Source organism: Ochotona princeps, chromosome 22 (assembly GCF_030435755.1).
Source record: "Ochotona princeps isolate mOchPri1 chromosome 22, mOchPri1.hap1, whole genome shotgun sequence".
Lineage (NCBI taxonomy): Eukaryota > Metazoa > Chordata > Mammalia > Lagomorpha > Ochotonidae > Ochotona > Ochotona princeps.
In genome coordinates, this window is record NC_080853.1 from 14,897,825 (window position 1) to 14,909,454 (window position 11,630).

Consider the following 11,630-nt stretch of genomic DNA (forward strand, 5'->3'; position numbering starts at 1 on the left):
ACAATGTGGAAGCTAGGCATTATAACATGACCACAATCCATAGGACAACACAGATCTATAGAGTATACACTATCCATTTTTGCACAAGAAAAAAAAAAACAGGACCTCAAGGAATTAAACAAACCATCCAAGGCCCCACAGTCAGTGGGGAGAAGAATCCAGGTCTGAATCCTGGCCCTAAACTTTGTCCCTGTGGAAAAGGAAAGCCAAGCCTTTTTCTGGAGGCCTCCCGAGACACGGAGCTCTATAGCCATGCAGTGCTCTGACCAGCCATCACAAAACACCCCTTTCTTCCTGCGGTCATGGCGGGGCTCAGCAACCACCTGCCGCATCAATCACACCGCCTACTGCCCGCATCGGCACACACACACCCTGGATCCCGAGGCAGCCAAGAGAATACCTCCCCTCTGGTGCACTTGCATGCAGGAATCTCCCCAAAAGTCAGGGTACAGCACCCCTCACTGTGACCTATCTTCAAGGTGCCTAGTGCAGTCAACATTTGGCAGTGTAGGAAGAATGTGGCACAAGACAGCATTCAGCCACTTCAGAGACCACCAGCCCTGCCACCCATCCAGCCATGAGTTCCTGTCATTGATGAATTACGTGCCCTTTAGCAAATTGCCTCACTGTGCCTCAGTTTCACTTTCTGGGGAATGGGGGTAAGCACCTCCACTTTGATCCACAGTCCACACCAGTGAGAACCTAGTGACCATGCAAGCAAAGACAGGGACCGGCATCCACTCGGTGGTCAAAAGGGAATCAGGCCATGACACTTCCTTCATCCACACTCTTCATCTGAGCGGGAAACTAAGTCTCCTAGAGAGAGCAACAGGTGCACAGTGGGCAGGGCAGTTCAGGAAAGCAACAGTGGCCTTTGTGTCTCCTACACGATATGAAGAGGGAGGCACAGGGAAGATATTAGCAAATGAGGACAGGCTGGTCCTTCCTCCTGCACAGAAGTGAATCCTGAACTTCTCTGGACTTTATGATCAGACAGCTGTCCTCTGGAAGCCACCAGCCAACCTGCTTGGAGTCAGCAAGCATTCAGAATCCCAGGTGGGGTGGGGTCTTCGCCTCCCTCCCTGGCTTTGCTCCTTCCCCTGACTCATCCACACCGTGTCCCAGCTGCGACTTCTACCTACCGTCCTGGGACACTGAGTGCCCCCCGGGCCTCTTCCCTCTGTTGGGGCCGCCCACCCCTCTAGCACCCATGACCCACCAACAGGAACCTTTCATGGACTGGCTCAAAGGGGCTCCCCAGACAAAAGCTGCCCACCTGTTATTGGCAATGATAGATACAATAATAGCAGCAGACATCTGTGAGCACTTAGTAATATTGCCAAGGCGCTTGACTAACATTTTTTACCGACATGGTCTCACTTTTCTCTCCGGCACCACTGTTAGCAGGAGACTTGTCTGCATGAAAAGGTAGGACAGCTGCCCACCATCACCCAGCTATGAGGTGGCAGCTTTGAGGTTCCACCTGGGGTCAGCCTGAGCCCACCTGCTCACCTGTGCTCTCCACCCTCTTCACCACTGCACTGTCGCAGCCTTTGCCCCTCACGGCCCTGTGTTTTCAGCCTCCTGGCCTGCCTTACCACACCGAGTGGGAACCCAGAAAGCTACACTCCTCATCTCAATATCCTTTGCAAGGCACAAGGTCAGGGCAGGTGCAAACATCCAGAAAATTAATTTGTGAAGCCTGGAAGATGGCTCAGTGAGGGTTGAGACATCTGGGGAACAGGCCCATGCCTGACTCCAGTTCCCCAAAAAGAACCCTAATCCCTCCTACCCTGTCATGGGGCCAGAGACAGAAGAGCTGGAGTCTCACACCCCTGAACCAGGGCAGGCGGGACCTCTGAGAGTCTGCTGCAGCAGAGGAAATGGCAGTGACCATGGCAATCAGCGTTTCCCGCATCCGGACCTGTGCCGGGCGCTGTGCTAAGCACTTTCTATGTGTTGTGGTCTCGCAGGCTCCACGCAACCAAAGGAAGTTGACATGACTGACACTCCCATGTTACAGGATGCCAGCAGTGCTGCGCTGCGGCTTGGAGAGAGTAACTCATCTATTAGGAGCCGCTGGTCTTTGACACGCAGAGCTAGAAGCTGGTCACCTTGTTCTCCACACTGGGAGAGGCAGGGAGCCCTAGCAGTCCACACTGAAGTTCAAGCTCCTGTGGGCATGCTTGTGACAAAGAAAGCTGTGATGCAAGAGCCCCACTGTCCAGCAATCGCTTTGAGTGTCCTGGGTGCAGGGAGGACTGGGGCACTTCGGGGAGAGGGAGGAGGGACAGGATAGCTGCTGAGAGCCCAAGCCTGGCGCCTGAGTCTGGTGTGTGTCTCCTGCAACGCACCAGCTGGTGCAGAGGAAGTACACTCCGGATCTAGAGCTGGGTTTGGGAAGAGCCTGAGGCCACATTTCGGACCTCACTGGGAGGTTCTGCAGGCCCGGGGCACCAGCCTAAAGGGCTTAGCAGCCATATCAGATTTTAACCTCCACTCCAGCTCCAACCAGCAGAGGGAACAAAGTCTGACCGGCTAAGGCCCTGCCTCCAAGAGGAAGAGCAACGGAGCAGCAAGACACCCTCTGGCCCTAACACCTGAACCCCAGAGCCACTGGTGGGGGGAAGCCAGGGAAAGAAAGGAACCATCTGAGGGCCTTCCTACAGGAAGAGTGTAGCCCCCAGGAGTCTGGGGACTCAGGAGTTTGGGTGACTGATGGGAGAAGCGGAGCGGGTATGTGGGAAAAGGCCCCCTGAGCAGGTGGCCCCCACAGCCTCCTGCACACCGGCTGGGGATAACAGAGCTGAGGAAGGAAGAAGTGGAGCCCACTCACCAGGGTTCCACTTCACCCGCCTTAACAGCGACACGCCCCAGTGGAAACCGACAGTGACAGAGAGCTCACCCTCCTGAGCCCCCCAGCAACAGCACCGGGACCAGGTTATCAGCCCATGCCTTAGGGGTGGCCCAGGGTCTACCAGGCCAAGTCCCGCTGGCTGAACTGCGGCTTGAAGGCCAGCCCGGAACAAGGCCTCACAGACCCAGGGCTCTCTCCGAGGCTTCCCCGGCCGCAGGAAATGGCAGAGCACCCGGGGAAGCACGCCACGCGGGCCGAGGCGACCTACGGCAGATCTCTCCCGAAAGAGCACTGCGGGGAAGCGTGCCTGGTACCACAAGGCCTGGGATGCTGCACAGAGAGCGATTCAGAGGTGGCACCTGGAGCTCGGGGCCACCCGGAGCTGAGGAGGGCTTCTGACAGCGAAAACAGGGGCTCATTATGTGCAGTGCCATCACATGGGCGCGCAAGCACCCGCCTTTCGGTTTCGAGCAGCGCTGGTGCAGCCGCATCTCTCTCCCTCCGCTCCTGGGCGGCCCCGGTGCGCCGGGTCCCAGGCCTGGCGCGCGGCGGAGGCGCTCGCCTGGGCTCCCGAAAGAACCACGTTTCAAAGCTGAAAGATCAGCTCGGGGGACCCGGCGCTGCAGCGTCCGCCTCTCCAGCGAAGCCGGAGGCTGCCCACAGATGGGGAAAGCTCAGGAAAGGAGTCCGCACCGGAGAGGCGGCGGTCAGCCAGCGCCTCCCTCTCCCGGCCGTCCACCCCGGGTGCTCTGGGTAGCTCAACCTGGGAGCTCCAAGTGACCTTGGTAGGGGGGGACCCCCGCCACCCAACCTCTCTGGGGCGGTATGCACAGTGTCTACCCATCCTAGGCGCTCGGGGGCGCTCTTCCCTGACAGAACAGACGCGTGGAACTCGCGAGGAGAAGCGCTCTTGGCGCGGGGTACGCTGCAGCCAGCACACGGCGGCCTTAAGAGAAACAGCGCGCGCCTCTCCCGGGGAACTCCCCAGCGCGGGATCTCCCGGGGCCGGCGGTCCCTGTCAGCGGGATCCCGCTGCGGGCAGGTCTGCACACAGGGGCGCCTGCCCTAGGGACCTTTCCCGCCCGGGGAAGAGCGCTCCATGCGCCCTGCCGCTGTCTGTGGGGACCAAGCGCCGCCACGCGAGGGGGCGGCACCCTGGTGCCCGAAGACCAGCGCAGGGAGCGGGAAGGGACGATGTTCTGGGACTCCCGCCCGCCGGACACTATGCCCCCCGCCCCGGCAGACTGCGGCCCACGAGTCCAGAACCGGCCAAGGACCATCGCTCCCACACCTCACGATCCCAACCAACAACCTGCCAAAGAGCCCCCTGCCTCGGCCTTGCCGTGGAAGCTGGAGCCCGGAGAGAAGCTGCCACCCCATCCACCCCATCCAGGCTCGCCCGCCCGGTGCTCCCAGCAACCGCCTTTCCAGCGCCCCCGTCCCCCCCCCCCCCCCCATTACCTTAAGCCACTGGCCTTTGGCCACAGCACCCCCGCCTCCCCGAACCAGACTAAAGCCTGCTACTACCTTCCACCCAGACCCTCGCCGCCTGCCCAGTCACGGCACAGAGCGCTAGGAGCGAGGCGGCGCCGCCGGGAACTCACCCGCTCTCCCGAGCCGTGCCCCCGGCGGCTCCCGGCCCTGGCTCTGCCCCTCGGTGCCCGAGCCGCTGCTGCTTGCACGGCGACACAGACAGCCCTGCTCCGCCTGGCGCCTCCGCGCCGCCCCTCGGCTCCTCCCCCGAGGCGGGGCCTGAGCTCGCGGGAAGAGGGCGGGTGCGCGCCGGCCGGCAGGCCACCGCGCCGTGGGAAGGGTCCCTGCGCTCCCGGAGAGGAGCGCTAGGCTTTGGACAGCAGGAAATTGGAAAGGGATGGGGCGCGGCCAAGCTTCGGAAGAGTTTTCCTTCCGCTCCCCGCCCTGATCTCCACCCGGCGTGGATGCCTGACGACCTTGTTCTCGCGCCCATTTGAAAGGTGGGAATGTGAAGGCCAGAGCCCGCGCGGCACACAGCACACTACCAGTGCCGAGGGACTCAGCCCTGCGCAGCCGGAGTCTAAAGGCTAGTGCCTGAGGACAGGTCTGGCGGCGAGCTGAGGAGGAGCACGCGGGCCCGCTTGGTTTCCTCTTTCTTGGAGGGCGGAAGGACGTGGTCGAGCCTAAGCTGACATCTGCCTCCGTTGGAGAGGTGCAGGGTCTACACACGGGATGCCTCCGAGGCTTCACGCTGAAACTACAGAGCGAAACGACAACCTACCCCATCTACCCGAAGGCTCCCAGTTCATCCACTCCCACAGCAGATCCTGCACCCCAGGCCTTTCTTACCGGGGCCAATGGATTGTTAAATTGCTGTTGAGAGTCATGGCCTCCTCCCCGCCCCCCACCCCAGGAAGAGGAGAGAAAGTTAACAAACAAAGGGGGGAAAACATCCCAAAACATTCTCTGGAATCCACACTGGCAGAACACTGACCCTAGAACAATAGGGTTCTCTTGTGCACAAAGGGCCTTGTTTCCTGAGCTTTCCAAGGCCCCTAGATTAGAGGCCTGGGAACCCCGGGGTGGCCGAGAGGAGGGGGAGGGCCCAGAGCACACAAGGTTTAAGCCGAGGAGTTTGGGGATAGTTCCCAGTTAGCGCCATTCCCCTGCAGCTTTGTTGAAGAATTCGCTGACAGTGTTGTTAAGGCTCAGGGTTTCCTCTGGAGCTCAGCAGTCCCTGTTTCCTGGGGACACTCGGTAAGCGTCCTTGGAGGAGCCAAAACCTATGAGCCGATTTGTCACGGGCCCCCAGACACCCCTGCCCAAGTCCTCTCAAAGTCCCACACTCAGTTGCCCTCTAGCTCCTGATCAGTTCATTAATATTCCAGTTGCCGGCCCAACACGGTAGCCTAGTGGCTAAAATCCTCGCCTTGCACGCACCGAGATCCCATATGGGCACCGGTTCTAATCCCAGCAGCCCCGCTTCCCATCCAGCTCCCTGCTTGTGGCCTAGGAAAGCAATCGGAGCATGGCCCAAAGCCTTGGGATTCTGCACCCGCGTGGGAGAGCTAAAAGAAGGTCTGGCTCCTGGCTTTGGATTCGCTCAGCTCTGGCCATTGGGGCCACTTGGAGAGTAAACCAGTGGATGGAAGATCTTCCTCTCTGTCTCTCCATCTCCCTGTAAATCTGATTTTACAATAAAACTAAATAAATCTTTTTTTTAAATGAAGCCAAACTTTCACACTGTGTAAAAAATTAGCTCACAATGAATCAGACTCAAATGTTAGAATTAAAAACTCCCTGAGGAAGACCGAAGCATAAATCACTATGGTCTTGGAGTAAGGAGTGGTCTTTCTAGATGAAACCTAAAAGCATAAACAACAAAGGGAAAAGCAGGTGAGCCTGACTTTATTAAGATAAAAATTTAGGGACTGGAACAGTAGCCTAGTGACTAGAGTTCTCACCTTGAACACTCAGGGATCCCATATGAGTGCCGGTTCTAATCACGGCAGCCCCACTTCCCATACAGCTCCCTGCTTGTGGCCTGGGAAAGCAGTCCAGGACGGCTCAAAGCCTTGGAACTCTGCACCCTCATGGGAGACCTCAGATCGGCGCAACACCAGCCGTTGCGGTCACTTGGGGAGTGAATCATCGGACAGAAGATCTTCCTCTCTGTCTCTGCTCTCTGTATATCCAACTTTGCAATAAAAATAAAGAAATCTTAAAAAAAAAGATAAAAATTCAGTGCCCCAAAGTACACTACCATTAAAGTGAAAACAAACAAACAAACAAACAAGAAAAGAACTGTAAGGAACTGAAGTATTCGCCTTCCAAATCTGCATGGTGAAGTTCCAACCACAGCGCCTCACTGGTGGAGATGAGCCCCTTCAAGAGGTGGCTCCACGGAACACAGGCCCTGGGAGTGGGTGCCTAGTCCTCTGTGACTCGTGTCCTTGTCAGAAGACATCAGGGTGTGCCACACCGAAGAAAGATGCAAGGCAAAGACAGGAAAAACCAAGGCTGACAAGTGCCAGTTAACATGGTACTTCTACCCAGCTCAGCTACATGACTCACTCACCCCGCCTTCCAAAGGTACTAAGTTACCTTGCACTATGAGGCATCAGCACCGGTGAGTGGGGCTTTGTTATGGCAGCCTTGGCAAACCAATACAATAACCCACTGAATGGGAGAAGTCGCTTGCACATCCTGCATCTGATAAGGGACCGGTATCCAGAACATATGGAAAAGCTTGCAATTCAGTGAGGAAACTAAGGTCAATTAGATAAGCCAACGATCTGAACAGACCTCTCTCTAAGGAGATGCACAAATGGCCAATAGGGAAAATGCAAATGAAATCCACAAGGAGATACTTACGCCCACCAGAATGACTCTAATCAAAAAGGACAGGCAGTCACAGGTGTTGGCAGGGAAGTGTAGACATAGGAATGCTCTTCCACGCCTGGTGGGAAGGCAGAAGGTCGCAATTGCTTCAAAAAACAGGCTGAAATTTCCTCACAAAGCCACATAGAGTTACTTGATGGTCCAGTGACTCTACTTCTAGGTATATATACAAGAGACATAAAAACACGCACCCACAGAAACACTGACAAACATTCATAGTAGTACCAGTACAGTCCAAGAGTGAAAACAAACCAAATGTCCATCCAACGAGGGAGAAACAACGCGCTGCATCTGTCGGACCCCAATATTACATCTATCCAATGTCACTTGGCTATTGGATATCACAGATGAAGAAATGCTACATGCTACAACGTGGGTCAACATGGGGAGAACAGAGAAAAACTCACGTTACAAAATCCATTTGTGGGCCCGGCACGGTGGCCTAGTGTCTAAACTCCTCGCCTTGTACATGCAGGGATCCCATATGAGCGCTGGTTCTAATCCTGGCAGCCCCACTTCCCGCCTGGGAAAGCAGTGGAGGACGACCCAAGGCCTTGGGACCCTGCACCTGCATAGGAAAGCCGGAAGAGGCTCTGGGTTCCTGGCTTCGCTTTGGTGCAGCTCTGCCAATGTAGCCACTTGGGGAGTGACTCATCGGACGGAAGATCTTCCTCTCTGTCTCTCCTCCTCTCTGTCTCACTTTCTAATAAAAATCAAAATAAATATTTTTTTTTTAAAAATGGGATTACTGCCAAAAGCTGTTTGTTCTGCTGGTTCCTAAGGTCAGCTGGTGAGCGGGTGCAGGATTGTGTTCATTCATTCATTCGTTCATTCATTCAACAGATATTTACTGCCATACCTGGCCAAGCACAAGCCTCCTTAAGCGCACTCTCTCAACGTGGATGTTGCTGGGGATGACGTTGGCTCTGGGCCAGGCAGGAAGTACCAAGGATGCGGAGGAGAAAGGCATCCTGGGTAATAGTCCTGGCCCTGCCAGGAGCCCTCTGGGTGGTCACTTCCTCTTTCAGTGTCTGCTTCTGATTATATAAAACCTCTGTGTGTGTGTGTGTGTTTTCTCACATCCCAGCACTTTTTTTTTAAAAGATTTTATTATTATTGGAAAGTCGGATATACAGAGAGGAGGCGAGACAGAGAGGAAGATCTTCCATCCGATGTTTTACTCCCCAAGTGAGCCGCAACGGGCCGGTACGCGCCGATCCGATGCCGTGACCAGGAACTTCTTCCAGGTCTCCCACGCGGGTGCAGGGTCCCAAGGCTTTGGGCCGTCCTCGACTGCTTTCCCAGTGTTAGTTATTTAAAAAGATTGTCAGAGTTCTAGTTCATAGGATATTATGCTATTATTACGATATTATTACGCGCAGCTAATTCCCACAACCTGGTTCTTTACCGTGAGCTGAAACACACCAGACACAACGAGGTATCTTAGGAGGTTTCTTCCAACGGGGCAGGAACGGGTAGAGGTGGTGAAAATCAGGAGGAGAAAAGGGGAGAGAAGAGCGGGATAAGAGCGGGATAAGAGCGGGATAAGAGAGCGAGCCACACCTGGGGGGGGGGGCTTTTTGTCTGCCAGGTGTAGGGGGTGGGGATTGGGAGGGATTGAGGCCAGGTTCCCAGGGGATTGGCGCCTGCAGGTGAATGCCTAGGGATGATAGGCGAGTGGGCGGAGTTGGGGAGGGGGCTGGAAGATTGGGAGGTGGGATTCAGGTGGAATGCCAGGTTACATCCGATTGGTGGATAGCGAGGCCGGCGTGAACTTCATGAGCTGTGAGGAAGAAGGAATGGCACCGTCCAGGGAAGGCTATTGGAATAACTCCTTACACCCAGGCCACAGGCAGGGAGCTGGATGGGAAGTGGAGCTGCCCGGATACATCCCAGCACTTTTGAGGGAAGTAACCTTTGTACTTCTCTTTTTAAAATGTTATTTTTATTTATTTGAAAGGCATAGTTACAGAGAGAGAGGGAGAGACAGACAGAAAGATTTTTTCATCCACTGGCTCACTCCACAGCTGGGCCAGGTGGAAGCCAGGAGCCAGAAACTTCCTTGGGGTTTCCCATGCGGGTGCAGGGGCCCAAGTCCGTTAGCAGGATTAGAAGCAGAGCAGCTGGGACTGCAACCATTGTTCATACGGAATGTGGCCGTCTCAGGTGTCAGATTCACCCACTGACCCCCAGAGCTGGCCCTGCTTCTGTTTTGTGTGTTCCACAGAAAGCTATCTACAGCCCAGGGGGGTGGGGCATTCATGGCGTGGAGAGAGCAGCAGAGAGTTGGGGCCAGCAAGCCAGGGTTGCGGTAACTGGGACAGTGAGTGAGGTGGGAGTGGCCTGGTTTCCACTTCTGTATTCAGCTTGCAGACACTCCTGCACACAGATCTCCAAGCTAGCAGCGCCCTGGAGTCACCAACAGAGCTCTACAATGATTTAATGCCTAGATTATACTCCAGAAAGTTCTGATTAGAATCCTGACAGCCTTACTTAAAGGGGGGAGAAATCTATTCATTCGTTCATTTGAATGGCAGGGTTCTAGAGGGAGTGAGAAAGATCTCTCTTTCTTTTGATTCACTCCCCAAATAGCCGCAGCACTCAGGCCCGGTCCAGACTGAAGCCAGAAGCCTGGAATTCCACCACTCTCCCAGGTGCACTCGCAGGGAGTCACAGCAGAAGTGGAGCAGCCGGGATTCTAACCAGAGCCCCATGGAATGCCAGCGTCTCGGGCAGAGATTTGCCAATCAGAGCATCTCCCCAGGTACGCTGGGAATGCAATGTCACTTTACTTAGCCAGAGTTAAGATCACTGCCTCAGTCCCTGTTTCTCAAACTTCATTGAGCCCAAAACCATCTTAGGAAAATCAAGGGAAGAGAGAGGAAGAAATGCCGCTTCCCAGGTGTGACCCTTGCACACCTTCTCTTCCTGCGCAGGAACTCGGAACACGCATGCTAACCCATTCCAAAAAACAGTATGTCTTGGCTGATGCCGTCAGCTGTCTTGGACTGCAACACCTAACTGTCCTGTATCTCTTAGATTTAAATGGGGTTTAGGACCTGGTGTGGTAGCCTAGTGGCTAAAGTCCTCACCTTGCATCTGCCAGGATCTCATATGGGCAAGAGTTCGAGTTCCGGCAGCTCCACTTCCCCTCCAGCTCCCTGCTTGTGGCCTGGGGAGGTCAGCCCAAAGCCTTGGAACCCTGCACCCATGTGGGAGACCTTAGAAGAAGCTCCTGGCTCCAGGCTTCAGATCAGCTCAGGTCTAGCCATTGAGGCCACTTGGGGAATGCACTAGTGGACAGATCTTTCTCTCTGTAATTCACTATCTTTATATATGTGACTTTCTGATAAAAATAAATAAATATGTCAATAAAAAAATAAGTAATAGATAGACGGGGTTTCCCAGATCACCAGAGGGCACTAAACTCCAATTCCACTTTTCGATCCCCAGTATAGCAGTAGGGCAAGGGAGCCAGGGCCTCCACAGGTAGTAAAGCCATTGAGAGAAAAGTGTGTTCATAGTTCAAACACCCAGCACAGAGCACATGTTCATTGAGAGAAGAGGTGGGGGCGGGGGAGACCTGGACCTTGGCGAAACACGGGTGCAGCAGTCTGCACCTCGACCCAGCAGCCCTCAGAGGGGCACAACCTGACACTGTGCAACCACCCGTCCTATGTCACCGTTTTGCCAAAAATACTTAACCTGATTTTCATCACAAGGAACATTTCGATGCATCTAGAATGTGGGGCATTCCACGAGCCTGGGCTCTCTTTTTCAGTTAGAGTCATTTCGTTTTTCCAAGGTGGAGAGTTAGTCTAGACACAAACCAAAGAGGAGTCACAGAAACAATTCATGGTGCATTTGCTCCAGGCCTTCTTCACGGGGTTGAAAAAATAACTTGGGAGTTTGAACATCAGCTGCCCGCTGGATGGCATCACTGCACTGATGCCCACACGTTGGCACTGCTAGTGGTGCTGGTGGGGAGTGTCTTACAGGAGTTGCAGGCTGCAGACGGGGTGAGGGAGAGCGAAACAGTGCAAATGAGCAGAAAACTGACGTGATGAAGCCAGGAGGATTTGGGTGTTTCTTGCAATTTTCTTCATTGTCTATGGATATTTAATATTTTTCAAGCTAAAAAAAAAAAAACAGTGGGGGTTAGGGGAGAGAGATGCAGCTCCTGGGCCAATGCCCTTGGACATTCTCACGGAGAGGACCTGGGCTGAGGCTGGGCCGCTGTGGCCGAAAAGCAGGCTGCGATGGAAGGAGCCTTCTGAAGAGTCCTTCAGAAGTGGAGCACACGCCGCATCCCCACCTCCCAGAGACCTGTGGGTGTTATCAGTGCCCAGGGGACCACGCCCTGTGCCCTCAGCCCTGGCCAGCTGTTCCCTCTCTCTCT

General features: G+C 54.9%; 1 protein-coding gene across 2 annotated transcripts in view; it reads right to left on the minus strand.

The window, feature by feature from the left end:
- Positions 1-5,241, minus strand: part of PPP1R16B (protein phosphatase 1 regulatory subunit 16B) — a 93,798-nt gene extending 88,557 nt beyond the window's left edge. Inside the window, exon 1 of one of the 2 annotated variants that reach the window (XM_058679785.1) lies at positions 5,180-5,241. The gene's annotated coding sequence lies outside the window, so the exon portion shown is untranslated. Of the gene's footprint in view, positions 1-4,461; positions 4,577-5,179 lie in introns of those variants that run through there. The other variant, XM_004585806.2, reaches the window with a different exon arrangement.
- Between the last annotated feature and the right edge of the window lie 6,389 nt (positions 5,242-11,630).